The sequence below is a fragment of the Mytilus galloprovincialis genome, chromosome 12, assembly GCF_965363235.1.
Source record: "Mytilus galloprovincialis chromosome 12, xbMytGall1.hap1.1, whole genome shotgun sequence".
Taxonomy (NCBI): domain Eukaryota; kingdom Metazoa; phylum Mollusca; class Bivalvia; order Mytilida; family Mytilidae; genus Mytilus; species Mytilus galloprovincialis.
This window is the reverse complement of record NC_134849.1, coordinates 20,906,448-20,920,399: the sequence shown is the minus strand read 5'-3', so window position 1 is coordinate 20,920,399 and position 13,952 is coordinate 20,906,448. Positions and strand designations below refer to the sequence as shown.

Below are 13,952 nucleotides of genomic sequence, written 5' to 3'. Positions count from 1 at the left end.
ACATGAACTTCGTCCAACTTTTGCAAATTGGACACACCAAGACGGTCCTCTAAATGTAAAATTCGAATTGAAATTTATGTTAAGGAAGTACCCCGAAATAGATCATTTAAAGTCGTCACTTCAGTAAGGTGCAATCACCAATATTAAAAGACTTAATACCAGATCACGGAATGTTTTACTTTGCGATTTGTCCTGCTAATCATGTTATAACTGTCGTGATGAAAGTTATTCCTGTACTAGCGAAGCCGGAAACTTTTCGCCAATATAAACTTGTGCATGAAATGGAGGTAATCGAAAGACGAATCCCAAACAGCGACGAAACCCGTTTCATCGAATTAATAAAAACTCGGGATTATAGTTGCCGTTTTCGCGGACGATCCAGGAGTAGATTACTATATTTTAAAATTTATATCAGAAGTTAAACACTATAGATGACTTGGGAAATAATTCTCCACTTAGCCAACTAAGGTTCAAGTAATTGAAGGGGTGTATTTCGACAACTTATGTGCCAGGGAAAATACAATTCTATTCAAATTTAACCAAGGGTAAAAATGTTCGATTTACTTGCAGAGTGTCAGATATATTTGTATTGGGGTTTAATTCAGATATAGAAATTTTACAATGACAGATGATATGCACCTTGAAAGTTAAACATCCTATGATAAAAAAAAATATGGAAAACCGTATACATGTACTTCCGTCCCATCTTTCCTTCCTACATTACTTGCGACAGTACTGCATTTTTAGTTGAAATAACTTAAAGGGTAAACATTATTAAATCGATTTCCACAACTCTACGTAATTTTTGATAAAATGACATCACAAAGTCTACCACCACCACATAATGAAAAAAAAGCACTGAATATAATTGATTAACCACCTAGTATAATATTTTTTCAACCAAACATAAAACATTTTGACCACTGATCATAAAGTTGTTTGCACTGAACATAATATTATTTTTACAGAACATAATGATCAGTCTACAGAACATAATATTTATTTCACTCAACATAATGATAACAGTACTGATTATAAAGTGTGTTTGACCACTGAATATTTCGGCTTCTGTAGTCAACATAATGAGAAATCTACATAATATAAAAATATGTTGATAGAAGATATTTTCAAAAGTACTGAATATAAAGACAAATCTACTCAATAGAATAATTTACCTTCTGAACATAAAGCCAAAACTGCTAAGTATATTGATTAAAGTGCTGAATATAATACCAGATCTGCACAATATAATGATTATTCTACTGATCATTATGATGTTACTGCTCAACATAATTGTTATACTACTGAACATAATGAAAAGGACACTCATAATCGAGAAAAAAACCGCTGAAAATAATTAAATGATCACAGCATATACTAAATATGAACAACGGAAGACAGCTATGGCGTTCCATATAATAGTGTTCAAAAGGCTGGGGTTTAGGCACAGGCACTTGTTTATATCCATGCCATGTGGGTGTAGGGTTAGCATGCAACTAGATTACGTAAAAGTGCACAAACGTCAATTGTAACCTGAACCTGTTGGACGATAACGTATGAGGATCTGGATGGGGTTTATAGGATAGGTATTAATAATATTTGAGTAACATGTGCCGAGGAATGTAAAAAAAATGAAGAATAGAGAAAAATAGGGCAAAAAAATAGAATAGAGAATGATGGGGTGCTAAATATCAAGATTAAAGAAAACCGAGACAAAACATATATAAAGAATATAAAGAAATATTTGTTATGCCATTTTCGCTTTTCTATATAATTTATGCCCATTATATTCTCTATTTTTTTAATATATTTTTGGTCAATTCCCCTTTTTTTTATTTTTGGTCAAATGTTCTGTATTCTTGATATTTTTGGTTAAATTTTCTCTATTCTTGATATTTTTCTCTATTATTCTCTATTCTGTAAACCCCATGTACACCATCGTATATAAGTGGATTGTAATTGTATAAGATATTCATATTTTTCGAGCTGAATGAAATACGACATTGCATTATACATGTAGTGGTGGTTTGACAAAATAAAGAATTCAAAATGGAAGTTTTTTTTTGTCGCTTGTAAGGACATTGACATTTTTAGTTTTCGTTGAACAGTTTAAAACAATCTATTCTTTATGTGTCTCCTTTTTGTCCAATAGGCCTAGGTCCTTACAAATAAAGTTATACTGATCTACCCTTTGTGTTTGGTATGTGCGTTCCGGATGAAGGTTAAAACCCATACCGTATAGTCGGCTTTAAAAGGCACTAACATGAAAAAGATGGAACAATTCAATTGAGAAAACTAACGGCTAAAACAAATAGGACAGACACAACCTATAAAAGTTTTTTTATTTGTATTTTATTTAAGGTTTACCACCGAAAAGGAATGATAAGGACTTTAGAAAGTTTCGTTTATAAAAATAGAAACACTTTTCTCTATTAATGAAATTAAGTGGCAGTGTCGCATACAGGATGGAAAAATCTCAACATCAAATGTTTTTCACACACAAGAAATTGTTAAAGTCGAAATCATGTCTTTGTCTCAATAATTTATAAAGTGTTCTTTTAAATAGAGGCAGAAGATAACAGTTACAAAGGAATGAATTCAGCTAGGCAAACCTTGATGACATAATTATATAACTTCTTTGTAAATAGCAACCCGTATCAAGGAAAACATGATAGGACATACAAAATTCATGTGAAAATTTTTGTTTTATAAAAATGATTAATTACTTAGAAAGAAATTTATTGAAAGTAATTCATATCATATCAACTGAAAGATATTCATTCAATATGCAGGCGCAGCTCACATTTTGAACCCTGTTTTTTATCTAGATTTACATCAGCTAGATTGTTGATCAAGGACGAGTTTATGGTAATAAAATTCTCAGAAAATTGAAGTTCTTTCACGTGGCACAAAACTGTAAAAGAATAGTAGATAACTTTTGAATTCTGTTTTTTTGTGTATACATTTAAGATACAGATATTGAAAATAGATTTACACAAGCTAGATTGATAATATTTCCATATATAAGATTTACATGTAATTCTAATTCATGTTCAAATTCATATTTATTCTTTTTTTTGTAATCACAGGACACTTTCGGCATTTTAAACTTTGACACGATAATTCACACTTACATACCAACCTTTCCAACTCTGCTCATTCTGACTAGTGAATAAAGAGAGAACTCTGAATGTTAGAATTAACGTCCTTGATCACCAAAAACCTAATGTAGATGTAAATATCGAAATAAGAAGATATAATCATATACTGGTTACCATAGTAACCATACGCCTTCAACAATGAACAAAACATCTCGCATAGCAAGCTACAAAAGTCCGAGACATGTAATATATAAAGCAATTAATACGAGAAAACCTATGCTCAAAGCAACTATGGAAAACAAATATGATATACAGCAACGGACGGTACCACACTTATCACCATCTGATTATCACGTAATACTTTAAAACTCTTGAATAGATATAATAGTAGAAAAAAAAATAACACCAAAAGTGAATGTAAGACTGATATAAATAGAATGATTTAAATTTCAGGCTCTATGAGTTTTCATGTATCGAATCTAAATGTATGGCCTTTATATACGACCTTACCGAAAAAATGAAAAAAAACAACCAAACAAACAATAATAGACAAGACACAAAAAAAAAACTAAAGACTAAGTAAAATTAACCCCATTAATCCGGATTGGTGAGCAGATCATTTCATGAATCTCCAATGATACGTTGTGATGGCGATCACTTTTTAGTTGTGTAGGGAACTGCGACGACTTTTTTGGTATATATCAACAAATGATAAAATATTTCTAAAAACAGGGACTTTACATTATAGAAAGTACCTGATTAATACGATGTAGGTAAAACCACAAGAATGTACATATACTGTGAAATGTTTGTAAACCATTTTCAACAAATGGAGACAATGATACAATTAAAAAACAGCATTATAAAGACAGTCAGTGGAATAATAAATTCTTAAAGACATATAATTTTTTATATTTTTCTAAACAAGACAGATCTAGACAATACTTTTACGTATTAGTTTGAAAACTTTAAAGCAGAACATTTTTATAATTGTCAATAAACCTTTTAATAAACAAATTTGTTATGCAGTCATATATATGCGAATCTTCCTCGAAGAAGATAAAACCCTTTCAATTAAAAATTCAATTATAAGAAATGACACAGAAACACCACCAAGTATTTAATATTTCAAAGATTTTTGCCAAGTATTTAAATGGTAACAATACAGAAAAATGATTAAAGGGAAACAAACTTATATCTTTTTAGGTTAATTTCTTTTAAAATTTTACTTCTATTTCCTTTATTTCCTCTTTATTCTCCGTCACTTTTCTTTTTTTCCCCTCTAATTTCTAAATTGTGTTTTTGTAATAATAGCTCAACTTCGTTTGTCTGTTAAGTTTATTTATAACTATTTGATTCTGCTCTCTTTGTGATAAGATAAAACCAAAATAATAAATGAAATGGTACAAAATCCTTATATTTTTATCCCTCTTCTACTGTTTTCCTTTATATGAAAAAGTGAATATTTGTTGATTTAACGATTGTTTAGGTTTGATTCGTGTATAGGAATCTGTTGCTTTTCCAAACTACCACATAATTTACCAAAGACTGTATACTATACAAATCCTTGAATATACCAAATTACTGTTTGTCCAGTATAGGGGTCAAATATAATTGCATAATTATTTTTCTAATTTGGGTAATTCATGTCCAGTCCTAAGATAAGCTGCCATAACAATGTCTTATCAAATGTATAAAAGTTAGAAGTCACTTACCGATCAGCAGTTCCTGTTTTTAATCAATAAGGTAAGGATGACTTTAGACTGGAACCTGATCGTTGTTTGATAAGCTTATTATTATTTTTTTTTTTTTATAAATTCCGAAGATATACTAAATATTGTTCTAAAAGAGCCGTCGATGTTAGACATGGTTGATATTTGTATATTCCGAAGGAATGATGGATATTTTTCTCAGGAAATCGATCTACGCTGACTTCTTATTCCCAGACACAGAACTGAACTACGTGGATTTATTTATTGCGACTTTTCAACCGTGGGCAAATTGCGAGATAAATTATTGCATTTAAAATTTCAAACCCGAATTTTTATCTGTGCGAAACATTTCTGTCGCAATTTTGGCCATATTAAAATCATCACGAAAAATTAAATATACAATGCATTCCTTTTTTCTAGATACCTTGAAATCAAAAACTTTTCAATTTAACGACGAAGAAGAAAAATGATCACTGAGCGACATTTCAATTACATTTGAGAGGATATATACAATGTTACTAAGCCACGCACAGTTTTTAAGTTTTCTTTGCGATTATAATGGTGGACGGACGAAATAGACAAAATAGGCTGAGGTTGCCTCCGATCGCCTTTCTCCAATTGATATACAGTTGAAAATTCTTTTAAAAATCATGTACATCTCATATTTTTGAAAAATAATGTACTCATTATGTTAAAACATTATTTCTGACATAAAAATGTTTTTTGTCCAATTCAGGTATCAAAATGAAGTGTCTGTTTATGTTAGCCGTTTTGTTGCCTTTTGTTTTTGGAGCTCCACAAGAAAGATTTTTGAGTATGTATAATTTATTTAAGACTCAAAACTAAACTATAGAATAATAACTAATGCCTGTGCTGATATGCATAAAACCGCTTAAGATAGGATATCATATCCTAGTATTAATTTATCGTAGGACATGTAGAAAAATCTGTTCTTTTCGAACAAATCTTATTGTAACTGAAATAGTTATAAGCATGTCAACCCTTTACTTTAACAACCAATAATGAAATTCAGAATTAGATTTACAATATATTTCGTTCTTTGAAAGTCTTTCAAAATATACATCTGGAAAAAAGTATTGCAACACTTCCATTGAAAACAATGTAAAATGACATGATTGTAGAATGTGTATAATTCGGGTTTTACCAAATACTTTGGTACATATTTAAAACTTACATATTTAAATAATTATGTAAAACTGCGGTAAATGCTGTGATGCAATATTGTCAGCCAGTCAACAATGAGGTTGTGAGTTCGAATCCTGGTCTTGCGGGTGCACTCAACGCTAATCTCAATTGACTAGGACTGTCAGTTTTCCTATCGAAGGTCGGTAGATTTGTCCGGGCACTCCGGCCTCCTCCAAAAAAACCCAAAAAACTGGTCGCTACGAAAAAATCTAAATGCGATGCTTAAAAGTGGCTTTAAAACGCCAAAAATAAAAAAAATAAAATATTGTATAAGTAAGTCACGTCTTTGCGTACTTTTTTCTCCTTAAAATTTTGTAAAAATATATGCATACGACCTAAGGGGATGTCAGTTATACGTCAATAAGACAGCAACCCAACGATAAAGATAAACAAAAGGACATTTGGAGGGCAATAGTCATGTTTTATAATACATAAAGAAACTTTTATTTATGTTATCTCATAAAATTCCTTGTACGTATTTGATAAAATGGATAATGTTAAAAAGAAAAAAAGTCCAAGAAATGGACTGAAGCTATGACGGCTTAAGTAAGCAAAAAAACTCAGTTTTATTGGTAACTAATTGGTTTACCGCTTTGCAACTCGGTGGCCGAGTAGTCTGATTAGTTACTACTGTAATCACTAGCCAGTCAACACTGATGTTGTGAGTTCGAACCCCGCTCGTGCGGGTGCTGTCGACTCCAATCTTAATTGACTAGGATTATCAGTTTTCCTATGGAAGGTCGGTGGTTTTCTCCGGGCACTTCGGCTTCCTCCACCAATAAAAACTGGCCGCCACGAAATAGCCTAAATGCGGTGCTTAAAACTGGCGTTTGCAACTTCTCTTGTGAATGGGTCTGGATGGGAATGGGCAAAAACTGCAGAATGTAAGACCAACAAACACTTAAGAAAAAAAGAGTATAAACTGGCAAAAATAGAAAAAAAAGAAGAATATAACAGAACAATTGGCATGATGAGGTGTTGAAATATAAACTGTACATTTAAATAATAAGTTCAAATGGGGATAATAAATAAGGAAAATTTATCAAGAAAAAAAGTACAGAAATGAAGAGTATCATATCCAGACCTTAATTATTTATCATGTATCACATTGCTATTGGTTAAATTCAAATACATCTACACTGTAAATCTAAGTGTTAATAAATAGAACACTGCTTGAACGCTTGTAACACTTTTTGAACGTGTAATGGTGTTCCAAATGTTTACACTAGTGTTCATCAATTGAATGTGTGGTGTTCAGTTTTTAATGCCACTGTGTTTCATTTTTGAACACTTGATGTTAAAGACCTTAACATTAGTGTTCAACGATTTAACGTGTCCGAATGTTCAAAATCTTAATACGTCGACGCGTTCAACAGCCATGTAACACTTTTTGAACGCACAGAACATGTTTAAAAACCAAAATGTTAAGATTCAGAACACCAGACGTTAACATTCAGAACAGTTGACATATGTGTTCAAATTGCTGGTGTTCAATTGTGGAACATGTTCTATTGTTAAGCGTACATAATTTGCCATCAGTACTAAACTTAATTAAACTGGTATAAAAACTATATTGAATCAGGCAAAATACAACAATAATATATTTTAACAAGTATTTTTTATATAATCAAATGAGCATATATGTAAGAAAAGTGCACAAGAATACCATATGATATCACAAGTAACAGTCAGTGAAATCACATACATAATGTTTTTAAACCGACTTAAATATATCACAAATAATTATTTTCTTCTACATGACAAGATATAGTTGCTACATCATGTGTATCCTAACCAAAAAAGCATGTCAATGTGATAAGTAGATAGTTTATGATATAGATATTTGTCACAATGAAAGTTTAAAAGTTTTCAAATTCCAACAGTTCTAGTACGATCACACACAATGTACGCTAAACTTTTCAGTGCATCTTCACTAAAAGCTATCAACTGGTTCAACTTGGCATTTTATGTGTTATCATCAACTTCTAATGTCAAAATCCTCCACAACAAGTAATGTCTATGCGCCTATATATCCTGCAAAATAAAATTTAAAATTAATAGAAGAGAGTTGTTCATAAAGCATCAAATTATGCAATAGTTGTTAGGCTTTAATTGGATTTTCGATATATACTAGAGTACTAATTGATATTCTATGGCAGTGAAATGCAAGTTTTAACATTATAAATTACATAAGTCGATTTCTTGACCTAAGGTATACAGATATAGAAAAGATACACCTACATAAGCTATTAATATACATATATTGTCATACCTTTTTGACATCTTTCTTTTTTCCAACACATTATAGCATTATAGCATGCAGAAATGACCTTCGTGGGCTTATTTGCAACCGGTTTCTAATTCAAACATTCCAATCTAACGATTCCTGCAAAATAAAAAAAAAGTGAATTTTCTAAGTCAAAAATGGTGTTCCTTATGTTTACACTAGTGTTCATCAATTGAATGTGTGGTGTTCAGTTTTTTAATGCCTTTGTGTTTCACTTTTGAACACTAGATGTTAGAGTTATTTAACACTTAGTGTTCATCAATTGAATATGTGGTGTTCAGTTTTTAATGCCTTTGTGTTAAATTTTTGAACGCTTGATGTTAGAGTTCTAAGTACCGGTCTTTGTAAGAATCATGCAGGTTCCTGTTGATAGGCGATTCATGACCCATCTTCAAATGTCTTTATATTTTGTTTATGAGGAGGGTATGGTATGAAAATAAGTTTCATGTATTAATTTTTTTCTTTTGAACCTTGGTTGCCATGGAAACCATCCTTACAAAATGTTGCCTAAATACGTTCATAAGTAGCCTTTGAAAATTGAAATATAAGGGGTTTTAAAGTCTTTCAAAATTTGTCAATGACATTTCATGGTATTGTTGGTCTTGGGAGATAAACAGATTTAAAATTTAGGAGTTTTTGAAATTTTTCATGTTCGAAATTTAACACATTTTTAAATGGTTGCTATGGAAACAAACCATTTAGTAAATTCACAATTTTAATGTTTTTGTATAGTTTGGGGTTTTGTTTGTCAATACTGTAAATATACATATTGTTTGTATTGATTAACAATATTTCTATGGGACTTTAAATTCCGTTATTTTATATTTTCAAAAAGGGTCTTTTTTCACATATTCAAGCAAAATGTTGATTTGATGGTTACCATGGCAACGGGCATAATACAGGGAAAATAAAGACAGAATTTTACTCATCTACCAAAGTTCTTATGATATAGGGCAAAACAAATTACTTCTGTGACATGTCATGAATCACCTTCTGCATGATTTTTACAAAGACAGGTACTTAACACTTTGTGTTCATTAATTGATTGTGTGTGGTGTTCATTTTTTAATGCCTTTGTGTTTCATTTTTGAACACTTGATGTTAGAGTTCTTAACACTTAGTGTTCAGCTAATATACGTGGATGTCAAAAATCATCATTTATTCTATATAACAGACAGACGATCACAGACTGGTTATTCAGCAGTTTAGAAAATCACCAGAACAATGCTGACAGTTATTTACGTTAAATACTGTTCTTTAATTCGCCTTTTATGTTGAATATTGAAAATTTTGATATAACAGTTATGAATATTTGACAAATATATATCTGACATGAGAAAATAACAAGGAAGCTTTCGAACTACCTATTGAGATTATCCTAACTTGTTACTCACTTCTTTCGTGTTCATGTGGGATAGAAGTCCGTGATTCTCCAGTTCTCTACCTTATGTGTATCCTTTCTTCGTTTAACCGCCTAAATCACCAGCCGATATCTGTTTCCGGTATTTGGTACCCTGGTATATTTTTTTTAACACGATGTGTTCAAAATTTCGAGCGATTTGAACACTGATTGAACATGTAATGTTAATAAACTGAACGGATCATGAAATAAGATAAACATCGACATATTTTTATTACGATATTATCATAACAGGCCTCATTAATATGCATAATTATGTCACTTATAAGTAAAACTAGTAATAATAATAAAATAAGTTCATAAACTATACACGTATGCCAGCTTGGAAGTTTAATATTTCACAATTACTAAATTATTTGTCAAAATTCACAAGATCATCATCCTGCGTGTACATTCATATTTTTAAATGAATTTCTTTGTAAATTTGCCAATTAGAAATATAGAAAATCGGACAAACAACTATCCTCTTTTTCAGATCAGAATTTGAACACCGGTGTACACTGTGTCTGAACACACATGTTAATATTTTAAGCACAAACGTTAAAACTTTGAACACGTCTCTAAGCATGAACATATGACGTTAAAATATTGAACATTCGGTGTACAAATTTTGAACGCGTCCGGACGCGTCAGGCGTCAGGTAGATTTACAGTGTACCAGATATACAACTTCCTCACTTAGACCAAATCCCAGACCCTTATGTATCATGTATTTCATTGCAGTTGGTAACGTTCAAATACATCTACCAGAAATACATTTACCTCACTTAAACCAAGTCACAGACTTAGTTAAAGGGTTCGCTCATTCTGGTATGGGACAAACAGCTTGTGTCACAGCTTGTGGAACAGCGGTTTCGTCAACAGGAATCGGAGCTCTATTGGCTCCTTTGTGCCCAGCTGCATGTGAAGCGTGAGTATAAGTTATACATATATATATATATTACGGATTACAAATGTGTCGAGGTTTGTGATTGGATAACAACACAGAGATGTCAGTATATATTCAGGAAACTGCCGGAGTATATACGACGTTTTTATCCCCAATTGGAACCTCAAAAACGTCATCATAACACCGGTTACTATGTGACGTAGTCAAAAGCTATCAGACTGTCAGAGGCTCACAGAGGGAAAATAATGACGTGCTTCAGTCAATAATACATTTTTGATACAAAATCACGCATTTTACACTTTAATACTTAAATTTAATGTTAAAAGTTTTATTATAAATTATTGCATACACGATAAAATTATGTTCACAGCAAATTAGAAAATCCTTCACGTATGCCGAACATATCAGGCTGGCTTTTTCAATATATATCATATATGTATTGTCAACAAATACCTGCACTGGAAAATAACATTAAGTCAGGGGTAATCCGTAATATATGTGTAATTCAGGTCTCAGAAAGGGTATATACTGTGACATTCCCGGCTTAGGGCTTATATCCCCTTCGCCTTCGGCTCAGGGGATATAAACTCTTAAGCCGGGAATGTCACAGTATATACCCTGTCTGAGACCTGAATAACATATAATATATCTGCTTACCCTTCCGGAGCACCTGAGATCGCCCCTAGTTTTTGGTGGGGTTCGTGTTGTTTATTCATTAGTTTTCTATGTTGTATCATGTGTACTATTGTTTGTCTGTTTGTCCTTTTCATTTTTAGCCATGGCGTTGTCAGTTTATTTTCGATTTTTGAGTTTGACTGTCCCTCTGGTATCTTTCGTCCCTCTTTTTAAAAAATACATTCAGTACACAATAATTAAATTTTGAATGTAACACTCTTCTGAATGGCTGTGAGAATTTTTTTAAACTGCTTATAGACTAAACTCAAATCCGACGGTATTATGCTACACTCAAACAAAACAAAGTGTAGTAGTCAGCCGGGAACCAGATTACTTATAGACATAAAATTTGTGTGACCGTTACGTCATCAACGTTTTTTCATGATTTGTGAAATCTAAACATTTATTTAGATGGAATGATTGTAATATCTTTCTCTCTCTCGAAATAACACAAGCAATGTCGTGCACACTGTTGAATCACCGTTACCTGCATTATCCAGTGTTCGCAACATTATTTATGTTATTTCTTCATTCCGTATGTAAATGCAAGTGTAAAAGCTAAGTAACACTTATGTTTGATTGTGATTAAATGTAAGTTAATTATTTTGCTTGCAGTTTGTCCTAATTTTTCATAAACACTATCCACCAAAGTTCAAATAAAGTGGATGTAAGCAATTACTAAAATTCAAACGTACGGCCTTCAACAATGAGAAAACAACCATACTGTATAGTCGACTATAAAGGTCCCTGACATGATAAATAAGAAAAAAAACTTACGACCTTCTACCTAACAAAACAGTTGATGAAAAACAAACAAGAAAGACATGAACCAGTGACAAATATACTCTCTCGACAGTTTGAATTGAAAAAAGTTCAGTTTCGTAGAAATACCTGTTTAGAAATAAACAAAGAAGTGTTGTACTATAGTTACACAGAGTGCAATTGTCCTAATATGAGAATTTATCGGGTCAATAAAATTCATATCGAGTGAGGCGAAGCCAAACCTGTTATAAATCTTATTGACCCTATAAATTCCGTATTAGGACAATTGCACACTGTGTAACGAATTTATCCTGATTTTGTTATATACTACTTATTATATTTAAATAAAAACATTAGGACAATGTCAACAAAATGAATTTAGATATTCAATATAAAACTTTGAAAATAAAAAATATTTGGACTTTCAGGAAACTAAAAAAAATCTGATTTTATTAGGTCAATAGTGTAAGGGAGATCATTCCCATTGACCTAATAAAGAATTGTTCTGAAATTTATTAGGACAATATCAGCCAATCAAATTGAGAGAAATACTCTAAATCAGGATAAAGATAGTCATTTAACAAAACAAAAAAAGCCCAATAAATGAAATATCCTATTGATATACTATTTATTAAGATTTTTTCTTCTTTTTCAGAGTTCTCAAACAAGTGAAATAGACATTAGAAAATTGAATGGGAAACGTTTTATGAATAAAAGCTGAATTACATAATGTGTTGTGGTTTGTGAGAGATCACTTGCTTTATAATTAACATGACGTTTATGTTTTAGTTGAATATTATATATTATTCCATATTAATAAAACTTTGGTAGGTTTTTCTATATGAATGGGATTTTGAATAAATAAGCATATTCACCTGCGGAAAAAGGATATTCACCGCGCATAACGTCGCGTGCTTTTACCTGCACTATTTTGGTAAAAAAACGATTGATGTACAATTGGTTTTGGTTAATAATTGCCATTACATACATTTCTCTCGGAATATGGAATAAAACAATTACTGTCTTTTGTTTCGGTAAATATGTGGTTTAATTGACTTTTGAAAAACTGATATTCACTGATTGTCTTTTGACGGTAACAGTACCAATTTTATTGCACCAAATTAAGCTGATTGTCTTTTGACGGTAACAGTACCAATTTTATTGCACCAAATTAAGCTGATTGTCTTTTGACGGTAACGATACCAATTTTTTTTTGCACCAAATTAAGCTGATTGTCTTTTGACGGTAACGGTACCAATTTTATTGCATCAAATTAACCTGATTGTCTTTTGACGCGATTCTCGATGCAATCTTAGGTGCCTCGGTGGCCGAGTGGCCTAAGTAGTTACTACTGTAATCCCAAGCCAGTCAACACTGAGGTTGTGAGTTGGAACCCTGCTCATGCTGGTGCACTCGGCTCTAACCTTACTTGACTAGGATTGTCAGTTTTCCTATTGAAGGTCGGTGTTTTTTTTTCACCGTGCATTCCGGCTTCTTCCACCAATAAAAACTGTTCGCCACGAAATAGCCTACATGTAAGTGCGGTGCATAAAAGTGACAAACAAATCAAATCAAATCGACGCAATCTTGTTCAGCAATGTTGTATAAACACCTACTTATTTCTGAAGACTGTATGATGATCTCTACATGTCTTTAGCACATATCTTTACGATATCGGTGTCCTTGGTTTGCTCAGTCAATGTCGAATGTCATTGTGTTCGTGAATAATCCATCAAATAGTGATTGTTCACTCTCATGGAAGTCTCAGTAGTGGAAACAATCGAACCCTTGAATAAAGGTTAAACGTTGTAAGACAGCAATCAACCAACAAGAAGGGAATATGTAATTTATGTCAGTGAGTCACCAACTGGAAACCTACAAAATAAATATTTCTCATCATG

General features: G+C 31.9%; 1 long non-coding RNA gene across 1 annotated transcript; it reads left to right on the top strand.

Moving 5' to 3' along the window:
* The first annotated feature begins 4,823 nt into the window (after positions 1-4,823).
* On the top strand, positions 4,824-12,781 carry LOC143054419 (uncharacterized). The gene is made up of 4 exons (XR_012971669.1): positions 4,824-4,847; positions 5,550-5,627; positions 10,449-10,635; positions 12,707-12,781. It is a non-coding gene; the product is annotated as an uncharacterized LOC143054419 (long non-coding RNA).
* Positions 12,782-13,952: the final 1,171 nt, after the last annotated feature.